The sequence below is a fragment of the Rhagoletis zephyria genome, unplaced genomic scaffold, assembly GCF_001687245.7.
Source record: "Rhagoletis zephyria isolate East Lansing unplaced genomic scaffold, Rhagoletis_zephyria_1.1 Rzeph_scaffold_00999, whole genome shotgun sequence".
NCBI classification, from domain to species: Eukaryota; Metazoa; Arthropoda; class Insecta; order Diptera; family Tephritidae; genus Rhagoletis; species Rhagoletis zephyria.
In genome coordinates this window covers 153,610-164,909 of record NW_016158083.1, presented here as the reverse complement: position 1 = coordinate 164,909, position 11,300 = coordinate 153,610, and positions in this window count along the sequence as shown.

Sequence of the window (11,300 nt, the reverse complement as noted above, 5' to 3'; positions counted from 1 at the left end):
CTTTGTCTCCAATTAGAAGTGGGAAAAAGTGTGCAAACGATAGCATTTCCCTGCCAGTCATTTTTATGCTGAAATTTTTCAAATTTTGCAACGAAATAGGAGCAGACGAATTGCCCAGTTCAGATTTGTCATGCTGAAAATTTTGTTTTCTGATATTAAATAGATCTAAAGAGAAATATTTTTTTTTCAAAAAGGACAAAAGTATATGACTAAAGTCGTATTTCAGTATTCCCTCGAATATGTCATGAAGGATATCTACTGAATAGTTACAAATTACAAGAAAACCTTTGATATTGTTAAGTAGAGATTTTTCAGTTATTCCTGTTTTCTGAGCATCTAATAGGATAATGTCCTCATCATAATTATTCTTCGTGCGCATTACAAAAGTATTTTCCTCAAATTGAGTTTTTGTTTCATTTTTATTTGCTTTGCAAAACCTGCAAAAGTAATTTGCGTAAAATGAACGAGAAAATCCCAAAATGTTGTTCAAAGCTAAATTATCTCCTAGAATTAAAACCAAAGAGAATTTAACTGTTCTCTTAGTATTATTTACATTTAGTTCCAAACCATTTGCCTCTAAACCATTGCAAATTTCAATTAACTTATAGAGACATTTCCCATTACCGTAAGTTTTAATGTCTTCAGATTTGAAAAGTGCAGCAGGAAAAATTTAATTTAATTTATGCTTCAATGAAATAGGGGCTGTTGGAAACGAATAATAAATTGCCAATATTGGAGATGTATGTGTAAAAAAGGTATATAATCTTTTTCACAATGTCGTAATTTGTTTTTCCAAAGTTCTCCATTAACAAAGTTTTTTAACGAGCTTGATCGAGATAACTTGACCATTTCTTCATCAAATTTTTCTAAAACGTTTGGCAACTCAAAAAATTTCTTCATTTGAAATTTGATAGTAAATAAGACACCTTTTGATGCTGACTCATTTAAGCATTTACAATTTTTGGACAAATTATAAGTTATTGATTTGTCAATTTCCAAAACTTTCGGTGTTTCAAATAAATCAAGAGAAGTAATTTTTTTACAAACTTATATTCGGAAGCTATTTGGTCAAAAGGATTTTCGCAAAATTGTTTAATTTTCTCAAGACTTTGCTTAGTGTATTTTCTGGGGTATCTAATTTTGAGCACATAATTTCTAGTTGTCTACAAATTGGTGCAGTCATCATTGCTTGAATATCATACTGCACATTAGACACTTCGTTTCGCGGATAAAAGTTGGTAGCATATTTTTTCATTGTAAAGTTTACAGAATTTTCATAAAATGGTTGCAAATCGAAATCGTGAGAAATTTCTTCTTTCCATTTTGGTTGTTGTTGTTTCCGACAGGGTGGGTGTATGATGTTCCATAATAAATTTCTTCTTCTTTTTCTGTTTCGTGAGTTACATGACTTAACCTTGGTTTTTTACATAAAGAAATGTGCGAGCAGAAATCGAAAGCCCTAGTGTGTCTGATTCCATATTTTACTACCCAAAAAAAATATATAAATATATATATATTTGTATGTATGTACATATGTTTGTGTGTATGTACATATATTTGTGTACATATATATGTATATGCACATATGTAGTAGAAACGAAAAAAAATCTAATTAGAGCTAGCAAAGCTGCTCGTTGATACCAATGCGAATTCTACTGATTGTCAAAAATGATATGTTTGTTATACATTTGCTCATGTTTGTCATTGTGTGTATAATTTTCTAGAGTATTTTTTGTGTTCCCGCTATCACCTTGTATGAATTCGTCTATCGTTGATATACTCTGATGAACATATGTGAGGATAATAGCAAGGCCAACTCATACAAAGTAGTGTTACAGGAGCAGTTGAAATTTTCACCCCGGTGTTTCTTAAAGAAAGCCATAAACGTAGCGACCGTTGGTTCAACTTGGTGATGTTTTGCTCTAGATTGCACCGTTTGTGGGCCAGTTGAATGAATTTGTGTCTTGGTTGTATGAAAGATCAAAAAATTTAGATTTTCTGGCAAGTTGAACAACTCGTCGCTACATTAATGGCCATGTTGTACAAACTCATTCTATTTTGCGTTTATTTTGTTCACTAAATAACTCAAAATGGATAAGTCAGTCGAAATATGTAAGTTTCTTCGTTGAATTTTATAAATGTAAGCCGAAACTATGAAATTGTAAAAATGAGATTTTACAATGAGACTGCTCGCAAAATTGCAATGTTTGTGGGCGAAATGTCCAAATTGATTGCGGATCGATCTGAACCAACGGCACGTTTAAGGCTTGCATTATGTCAAAATGATGTGTTTGTTCTAACTCATTCTGTAATTTACTACCATTATGCGTAGGCCAATTCATGAAATCATTTCATGCGTTTCGGTAGAAACTAAGTGCATGAACACCATTTCATGATTTCAGTTATACGCAAAATGAAGTTTATGCACTGAGTTTTTACTCAGATCCATGAAATGTTTCGTGAATTGGACTGTGCATAAACAAGATAATAGTTTTTTTTTTGTACAATATGTGCTTATTTAATGAATCTTTCTTTCGAAACTAACAATAAGTTTCAAAATCCCACAAACTACTATTCAATTTAAAATTTCTGCGGCAATGCTTAGACATTTTTTTTTTTCATACATATATATTTATTACAGCTTTTGCGGCTGTCGGATTCAGAGCAGCAGGATCGCTGGATATCGTGCTGGGCAGGCGGTCTGAAAGGGCGATTCCCATGGTCGCACTGCCTGGGCGGGTGAAAAGGACTAGTTTTCACGCCGCGCCTTCGCTTCTCTATATTTAAGTAATTACAATCCAGTAGGCTGTGTTCGGTCGGAAAGGACAAGTTTCCGAGCCGCACTGACACTGGGGTTGGGTAGTCGGTCTGAAAGGACGAGCTCCAGAGCCGAAATTGATATATTGCGCATCATTTGATAATATCGGAGAAATCCTTTTTTTTTAGTCTTCTTGCATATCTCGGGCTAAGAAGATCTCTCGCTAGTCGATTTGGATGGTTCATTAACCGTGCTGAGTAACTGGTGCGTATAATGCGTATAGTTTTAAAGTAATTTTATGTTTTTGTACTCTCGCTACCACATGAATATATGAATTCGTCTTAAGAATATATGAATTCGCCTTGGAAGATAGAAAGCGAGTAAAAAGAAATGCCGAACAAAGGCATTTGCCTTCTTTGAAATAATAAATAAATGAATTTTGCAAACAAAAGTGCGTACGTTATTTAGTGTCTTGGTTATATTGCATGGGGAGAATCGTAACAAATAGCGGCGAATTCGTAAGGATCTATTCATTGCATTATAAACATTTACATTTATTGGTTAAACATGCAATAGATAATTATGTGACAGTTCGCTTCGTTCAGTTACTTCCATTACAACCCGCTCCTAAGGTTCCTAGAAGGGCGAATTCATATAAGGTGTTGTTACCGGAAAATTAATAAATAAATTGTATATCAATAAATGAATAAAATGAAATGAAGTTATTATTTAATTTCAAACCAAACCTGCACTCAAAAAACAGCTTTCCTAAAAATTAGGAAGCCCCATACAAATTTAAGGACAAAGAGGGAACAAAATTGCACTAAAGCGTAACTGTCCTAAAATAAAGGATTTGATTTACTTAATCTGGATAAAAAGAGATCAAGTAAAAATTTCTTTAACTTAAGTAAAAATTGTACTTAAAGTAAGGAAATATTTGTCGTTAAATCAAGTATAAGTACGGTGACCATCCGTCCTTTATTATATAGGACAGTTCTTTATTTTAACCCCCTGTCCTTTATAATTTTTTTCAAAATAAAGGATACCTTTTATCCTTTTTTTCTTAAACTGTCCTTTAAATCGGCTCTGCATTTTTCAGAGGTGAATTTTTAAACGCAGAATATGAAAAATAAAAATGTCCCTTATAAAATATGAAAACCTTCGCCAGTTTGTTTCGCACCCCACTTAAGGGTTTCTATTAATCGATAACACTGGTCTACAAGGGTTTTGCGAATAAGACGGGACCTGGTGTTTCCGAACGGATTTTTCGTGCTGAACACGAATCTGGGGTCCAAAACTTCCCATCACGTCACGTTTTCGAGAAAAAAGGGGTTGAAACCCCTAAAAACAGCGTTTTTGGACATTTTCGAAAAATTGTAGAGCTGAACCCTGACGTGCTACAAACTTTGTATATATCAGAAATTAAAGGCTAAATCGTGCCCTTTCGAATGAGCCCTTAGATCAGGGGGTGTATTTGTGTCTAGGAGTCCAGGGAAAATTGATCGCAGAAAGAATTTCATCTTAAACGACCATATAAATTTCTTAAATTTTTAAAATCTAACTGCAGATTCGTAATCAGCGACTTTTAATATAGTTAAAACCTTGGCATTATTAATTTTCTATGATCGTTTAAGATTAAATTCTTTCTGTGATCAATTTTTCCTGCACCCCTAAACACAAATACACCCCCTGCTTTAAGGGTGCACGCGATCAATTCGGCATAGGGCTCATTCGAAAGGGCACGGTTTAGCCTTTAATTTCTGATATATGCAAAATTTGTACCACGTCAGGGTTCAGCTCTATAATTTTTCGAAAATGGCCAAAAACGCTGTTTTTAGGGGTTTCAACCCCTTTTTTCTCGAAAACGTGACGTGATGGGACATTTTTGACCCCGGATTCGTGTTCAGCACGAAAAATCCGTTCAGAAACACCAGGTCCCGTCTTATTCGCAGAAAAAAAGTTGAAATTTGTAGACCAGTGTAATCTTTGTACAATCTACAAAGCACAGGGAAAGTTGTTCCCAGGATCGTGTTGCACGCTGAGTTTCCGGTTTCACTGAACGAGAGCAATAAACCCCCTGCTGCACAGTGGTTGAAAACTGGAATTTAGTGCTCGTAATTCACTGGAGCCTTCATTTTTCACTTAATTTGATTAGTTTTTATTTTTTTTTACGAAAGCTTACAATATTTGCACGAGACCAGTTGAGAGGGATTTCTGAATTTTTAGTTGATTATATTAAATTTTTTAGTGCAAAATGCAGAAAAAGTAGCAATTTTGAAGAAAATTTATCTCCTGTTCCAGTTAATAAATGTTACATAACAAAGCTAGTTGAAAACAATTGTGTAGTTCTCCGTAAACAAAAAAAAATACACAAACGAATTTTTAAATGTTATAAAAAAATGTTCACCAAAATAAATTTTTTTTTTTGGTTTTTAGTAAAAATTGGTTGAAAAATTAATTATGAATTATGGTGCACGCATGTTGGTAGCAAAGGATGGCGAGGTCCTTGAACGGATTTGACTTCATTTTTCGCTACAGCAGGGGAACTTGTACAATTAAATAATATAATTAACTGGTAATTATTTGATTTAAATTACGATATGGGTAAGGTACTTTTATCATACAAGTTGGATGTATGTATTCCCAAATCATTTTGAAAAAAAAATGTCCTTTATTTTACGTTGTTTAATATGGTCACCGTAAGTGTAAGTGACACTTGATTTTTTTTGCTAGTTTAAATACACGTTGTCCTCAATACAGGTACAGCAAATTCATTAATTTTAGTACTAATTTGAGTCTATAATATACTTACTTTTGAGATATTTTGTCCTTTATTGAAGTAAATTCTTTACTCAGTAAAATAGTTTGCAGATACATTTATTTCAATTTTATTTATTAATAATTATTACAAAACGCTTAAAAATAATATTTAAGTTTAACATGCATGTTTTTGTTTAATGTATGTGCTGTACACCATTTTTTTTTAAATGAACTACTTTAAAATTGTTTGTTTCTTCTCCCAACGTATATGATAATAAATGTTTTTCATATTTTATTGTAGAAATTTCATAATTTTAATTTTGAAAATAATAATATTAGGTTGGAAAAAACATATAAACATATGTGATTGAAAAAGAGTGCCATATATCTTACAAAAATCAAAACATATGCATTTTTCAATATCCTGTATTGTGTAAAACCTTTCCAAATTTGATAAGTTTTTCGATAAAGAGGCACAAAATTGTTTTTGCTGAAAGTATATATTGCGTCATCAAAGTTGGAAATAAAGTTTGAAAAATTTAGAGATAATTTATAACCTAAAGATAGTATAATATTTCTACGAGAAAATGTATTTTTTGCATAAGTTTTTAACTGTCTATGCTTGGCCTCAAATAAAAAAGTCCATAAATTTTTCAAAGGTCCCGATTCTTCGATAACTCTGCAATAGTGTAAAAGGAAATGGTGTTTTGGCTTCAACGTGTCATTAAAAAACTCTCAGTATTTTTTGTTGTGAATACTAACCATTTCTTTTATGAATAATAAGTCAAGACTACTACAATCAGGCAATAGAATTAATTAATTAATAACGCTAACAAATTAAGCAAAAAAAGCCAACACATCGTCATTTTCAGGTACTTTGTCTCCAATTAGAAGTGGGAAAAAGTGTGCAAACGATAGCATTTCCCTGCCTGTCATTTTTATGTTGAAATTTTTCAAATTTTGCAACGAAATAGGGCAGACAAATTGCCCAGTTCAGATTTGTCGCACTGAAAATTTTGTTTTCTGATATTAAATAGATCTAAAGGGAAATATTTTTTTTTTCAAAAAGTACAAAAGTATATGACTAAAGTCGTATTTCAGTATTCCCTCGAATATGTCATGAAGGATATCTACTGAATAGTTACAAATTACATGAAAACCTTTGATATTTTTAAGTAGAGTTTTTTCAGTTATTCCTGTTTTCTGAGCATCTAATAGGATAATGTCCTCATCATAATTATTCTTCGTGCGCATTACAAAAGTATTTTCCTCGAATTGAGTTTTTGTTTCATTTTTATTTGCTTTGCAAAACCTGCAAAAGTAATTTGCGGAAAATGAACGAGAAAATCCCAAAATGTTGTTCAAAGCTAAATTATCTCCTAGAACTAAAGCCAAAGAGAAGTAAACTGTTCTCTTAGTATTATTAACATTTAGTTCCAAACCATTTGCCTCTAAATCTTTGCAAATTTCCATTAACTTATAGAGACATTTCCCATTACCGTAAGTTTTAATGTCTTCAGATTTGAAAAGTGCAGCAGGAAAAATTTAATTTAATTTATGCTTCAATGAAATAGGGGCTGTTGGAAACGAATAATAAATTGCCAATATTGGAGATGTATGTGTAAAAAAGGTATTTAATCTTTTTCACAATGTCGTAATTTGTTTTTCCAAAGTTTTCCATTAACAAAGTTTTTTAACGAGCTTGATCGAGATAACTTGACCATTTCTTCATCAAATTTTTCTAAAACGTTTGGCAACTCAAAAAATTTCTTCATTTGAAATTTGATAGGAAATAAGACACCTTTTGATGCTGACTCATTTAAGCATTTACAATTTTTGGACAAATTATAAGTTATTGATTTGTCAATTTCCAAAACTTTCGGTGTTTCAAATAAATCAAGAGAAGTAATTTTTTTACAAACTTATATTCGGAAGCTATTTGGTCAAAAGGATTTTCGCAAAACTGTTTAATTTTCTCAAGGCTTTGCTTTAGTGTATTTTCTGAGGTATCTAATTTTGAGCAAATAATTTCTAGTTGTCTACAAATTGGTGCAGTCATCATTGCTTGAATATCATGCTGCAGATGAGACACTTCGTTTCGCGGATAAAAGTTGGTTGCATATTTTTTCATTGTAAACTTTACAGAATTTTCATAAAATGGTTGCAAATCAAAATCGTGAGAAATTTCTTCTTCTTCTTTTTCTGTTTCATGAGTTACTGACTTAGCTTTGGTTTTTTACATAAAGAAGTGTGCGAGCAGAAATCGAAAGCCCTAGTGTGTCTGATTCCATATTTTACTACCCAAAAAAAAAAATAAATATATATATATATATTTGTATGTATGTGCATATGTTTGTGTGTATGTACATATATTTGTGTACATGTATATATGCACATATGTAGTACAAACGATAAAAAATCTAATTAGAGCTAGCAAAGCTGCTCGTTGATATCAATGCGAATTCTACTGATTGTCAAAAATGATGTGTTTGTTATACATTTCCTCATGTTTGTCATTGTGTGTATAATTTTCTAGAATAGTTTTGTGCTCCCGCTATCACCTTGTATGAATTCGTCTATCGTTGATATACTCTGATGAACATATGTGAGGATAATAGCAAGGCCAACTCATACAAAGTAGTGTTACAGGAGCAGTTAAAATTTTCACCCCGGTGTTTCTTAAAGAAAGCCATAAACGTAGTGACCGTTGGTTCAACTTGGTGATGTTTTGCTCTAGATTGCACCGTTTGTGGGCCTGTTGAATGAATTTGTGTCTTGGTTGTATGAAAGATCAAAAAATTTAGATTTTCTGGCAAGTTGAACAACTCGTCGCTACATTAATGGCGATGTTGTACAAACTCATTCTATTTTGCGTTTATTTTGTTCACTAAATAACCCAAAATGGATAAGTCAGTTGAAATATGTAAGTTTCNGCAAATTCACCGGATAAACCACAATTCTTTTTATATTTGCATATTGTTAAATACTATGTGTACAATTTTACCACATTTATTGCACTTTAGCACTTTTAACTCACCTTTAAATAGATCAAAAAACATTTCACCTTTTAAAGAAAACAATAAGTCTTAAAATTCTGCGTCACTCATGCTGCATTACACCGGCACTCACAACTTGCAAATTTAAACTGGCAAAATTGTTGCAAAATGGATAAGTCAGTCGAAATATGTAAGTTTCTTCGTTGAATTTTATAAATGTAAGCCGAAACTATGAAATTGTAAAAATGAGATTTTACAATGAGACTGCTCGCAAAATTGCAATGTTTGTGGGCGAAATGTCCAAATTGATTGCAGATCGATCTGAACCAACGGTCGGCACGTTTAAGGCTTGCATTATGTCTAAATGATGTGTTTGTTCTAACTCATTCTGTCATTCACTACCATTATGCGTAGGCCAATTCATGAAATCATTTCATGCGTTTTGGTAGAAACTAAGTGCGTGAACACCATTTCATGATTTCAGTTATACGCAAAATGAAGTTTATGCACTGAGTTTTTACTCAGATTCATGAAATGTTTCGTGAATTGGACTGTGCATAAACAAGATAATAGTTTTTTTTTGTACAATATGTGCTTATTAATGAATCTTTCTTTCGAAACTAACAATAAGTTTCAAAATCCCACAAACTACTATTCAATTTAAAATTTCTGCGGCAATGCTTAGACATTTTTTCTTCATACATATATATTTATTACAGCTGTTGCGGCTGTCGGAATGGACAAGATTCAGAGCAGCAGGATCGCTGGATATCGTGCTGGGCAGGCGGTCTGAAAGGGCGAGTCCCATGGCCGCACTGCCTGGGCGGGTGGAAAGGACTAGTTTTCACGCCGCGCCTTCGCTTCTCTATATTTAAGTAATTACAATCCAGTAGGCTGTGTTCGGTCGGAAAGGACAAGTTTCCGAGCCGCACTGACACTGGGGTTGGGTAGTCGGTCTGAAAGGACGAGCTCCAGAGCCGAAATTGATATATTGCGCATCATTTGATAATATCGGAGAAATCCTTTTTTTTTAGTCTTCTTGCATATCTCGGGCTAAGAAGATCTCTCGCTAGTCGATTTGGATGGTTCATTAACCGTGCTGAGTAACTGGTGCGTATAATGCGTATAGTTTTAAAGTAATTTTATGTTTTTGTACTCTCGCTACCACATGAATATATGAATTCGTCTTAAGAATATATGAATTCGCCTTGGAAGATAGAAAGCGAGTAAAAAGAAATGCCGAACAAAGGCATTTGCCTTCTTTGAAATAATAAATAAATGAATTTTGCAAACAAAAGTGCGTACGTTATTTAGTGTCTTGGTTATATTGCATGGGGAGAATCGTAACAAATAGCGGCGAATTCGTAAGGATCTATTCATTGCATTATAAACATTTACATTTATTGGTTAAACATGCAATAGATAATTATGTGACAGTTCGCTTCGTTCAGTTACTTCCATTACAACCCGCTCCTAAGGTTCCTAGAAGGGCGAATTCATATAAGGTGTTGTTACCGGAAAATTAATAAATAAATTGTATATCAATAAATGAATAAAATGAAATGAAGTTATTATTTAATTTCAAACCAAACCTGCACTCAAAAAACAGCTTTCCTAAAAATTAGGAAGCCCCATACAAATTTAAGGACAAAGAGGGAACAAAATTGCACTAAAGCGTAACTGTCCTAAAATAAAGGATTTGATTTACTTAATCTGGATAAAAAGAGATCAAGTAAAAATTTCTTTAACTTAAGTAAAAATTGTACTTAAAGTAAGGAAATATTTGTCGTTAAATCAAGTATAAGTACGGTGACCATCCGTCCTTTATTATATAGGACAGTTCTTTATTTTAACCCCCTGTCCTTTATAATTTTTTTCAAAATAAAGGATACCTTTTATCCTTTTTTTCTTAAACTGTCCTTTAAATCGGCTCTGCATTTTTCAGAGGTGAATTTTTAAACGCAGAATATGAAAAATAAAAATGTCCCTTATAAAATATGAAAACCTTCGCCAGTTTGTTTCGCACCCCACTTAAGGGTTTCTATTAATATGTGTGAGTGAATTATCTTCAGTAGTTTCTAAATATCGCAGTTTTCGTATTTCTGGGAAATTACCGTTATATGGGAAGTGGGCGTGGTTACAGTCCGATTTCGCCCATTTTCAATACCAAACTACCTTGGATTAAGGGAAACCTACATACCATCGTTGAGATATCTCAATTTTTGCTCGAGTTATCGTGTACACGGACGGACAGACAGACGGACAGACGGATGGACAGACAGACATGGCTTAATCGATTTCTTTTTTCATCCTGATCATTTATGTATACATTTGTCTATATCTATCTCGATTCGTTTTGGCTGTTACAAACAACCGTTATGTGAACAAAATTAATATACCCTTGTGCACAAGTGCGCTCGGGTATAAAAAGAGCAGAAGTGAAGATAAAGACGGAAATGGAGACAATGACAGATACGTAAGAATTAGGGTAACTAAAAGGGTAAGATTATTTCTTGAATTTATGAAGTAAACTTCTTTAGCGGCAGTTGGTTGATTGGGAGTAAATTGTCAAATTCAAGGGGAATAATGCACATGGAAGTGGTTCTCAGCGGTTTAGCGGTTTGAGAATAAAAACAAAAACAAAGATGCCTAGAGGTACAGGCAAAAACGAAGATCAAAGCAAATTTAAACACCTTAAGGTAAAGGTGAAGAGGAATATGCAAAAATAAAGATAAATATGAAGAAAAGGATGAGGATGAAGATCGATATTGTTATCGATATAAAAC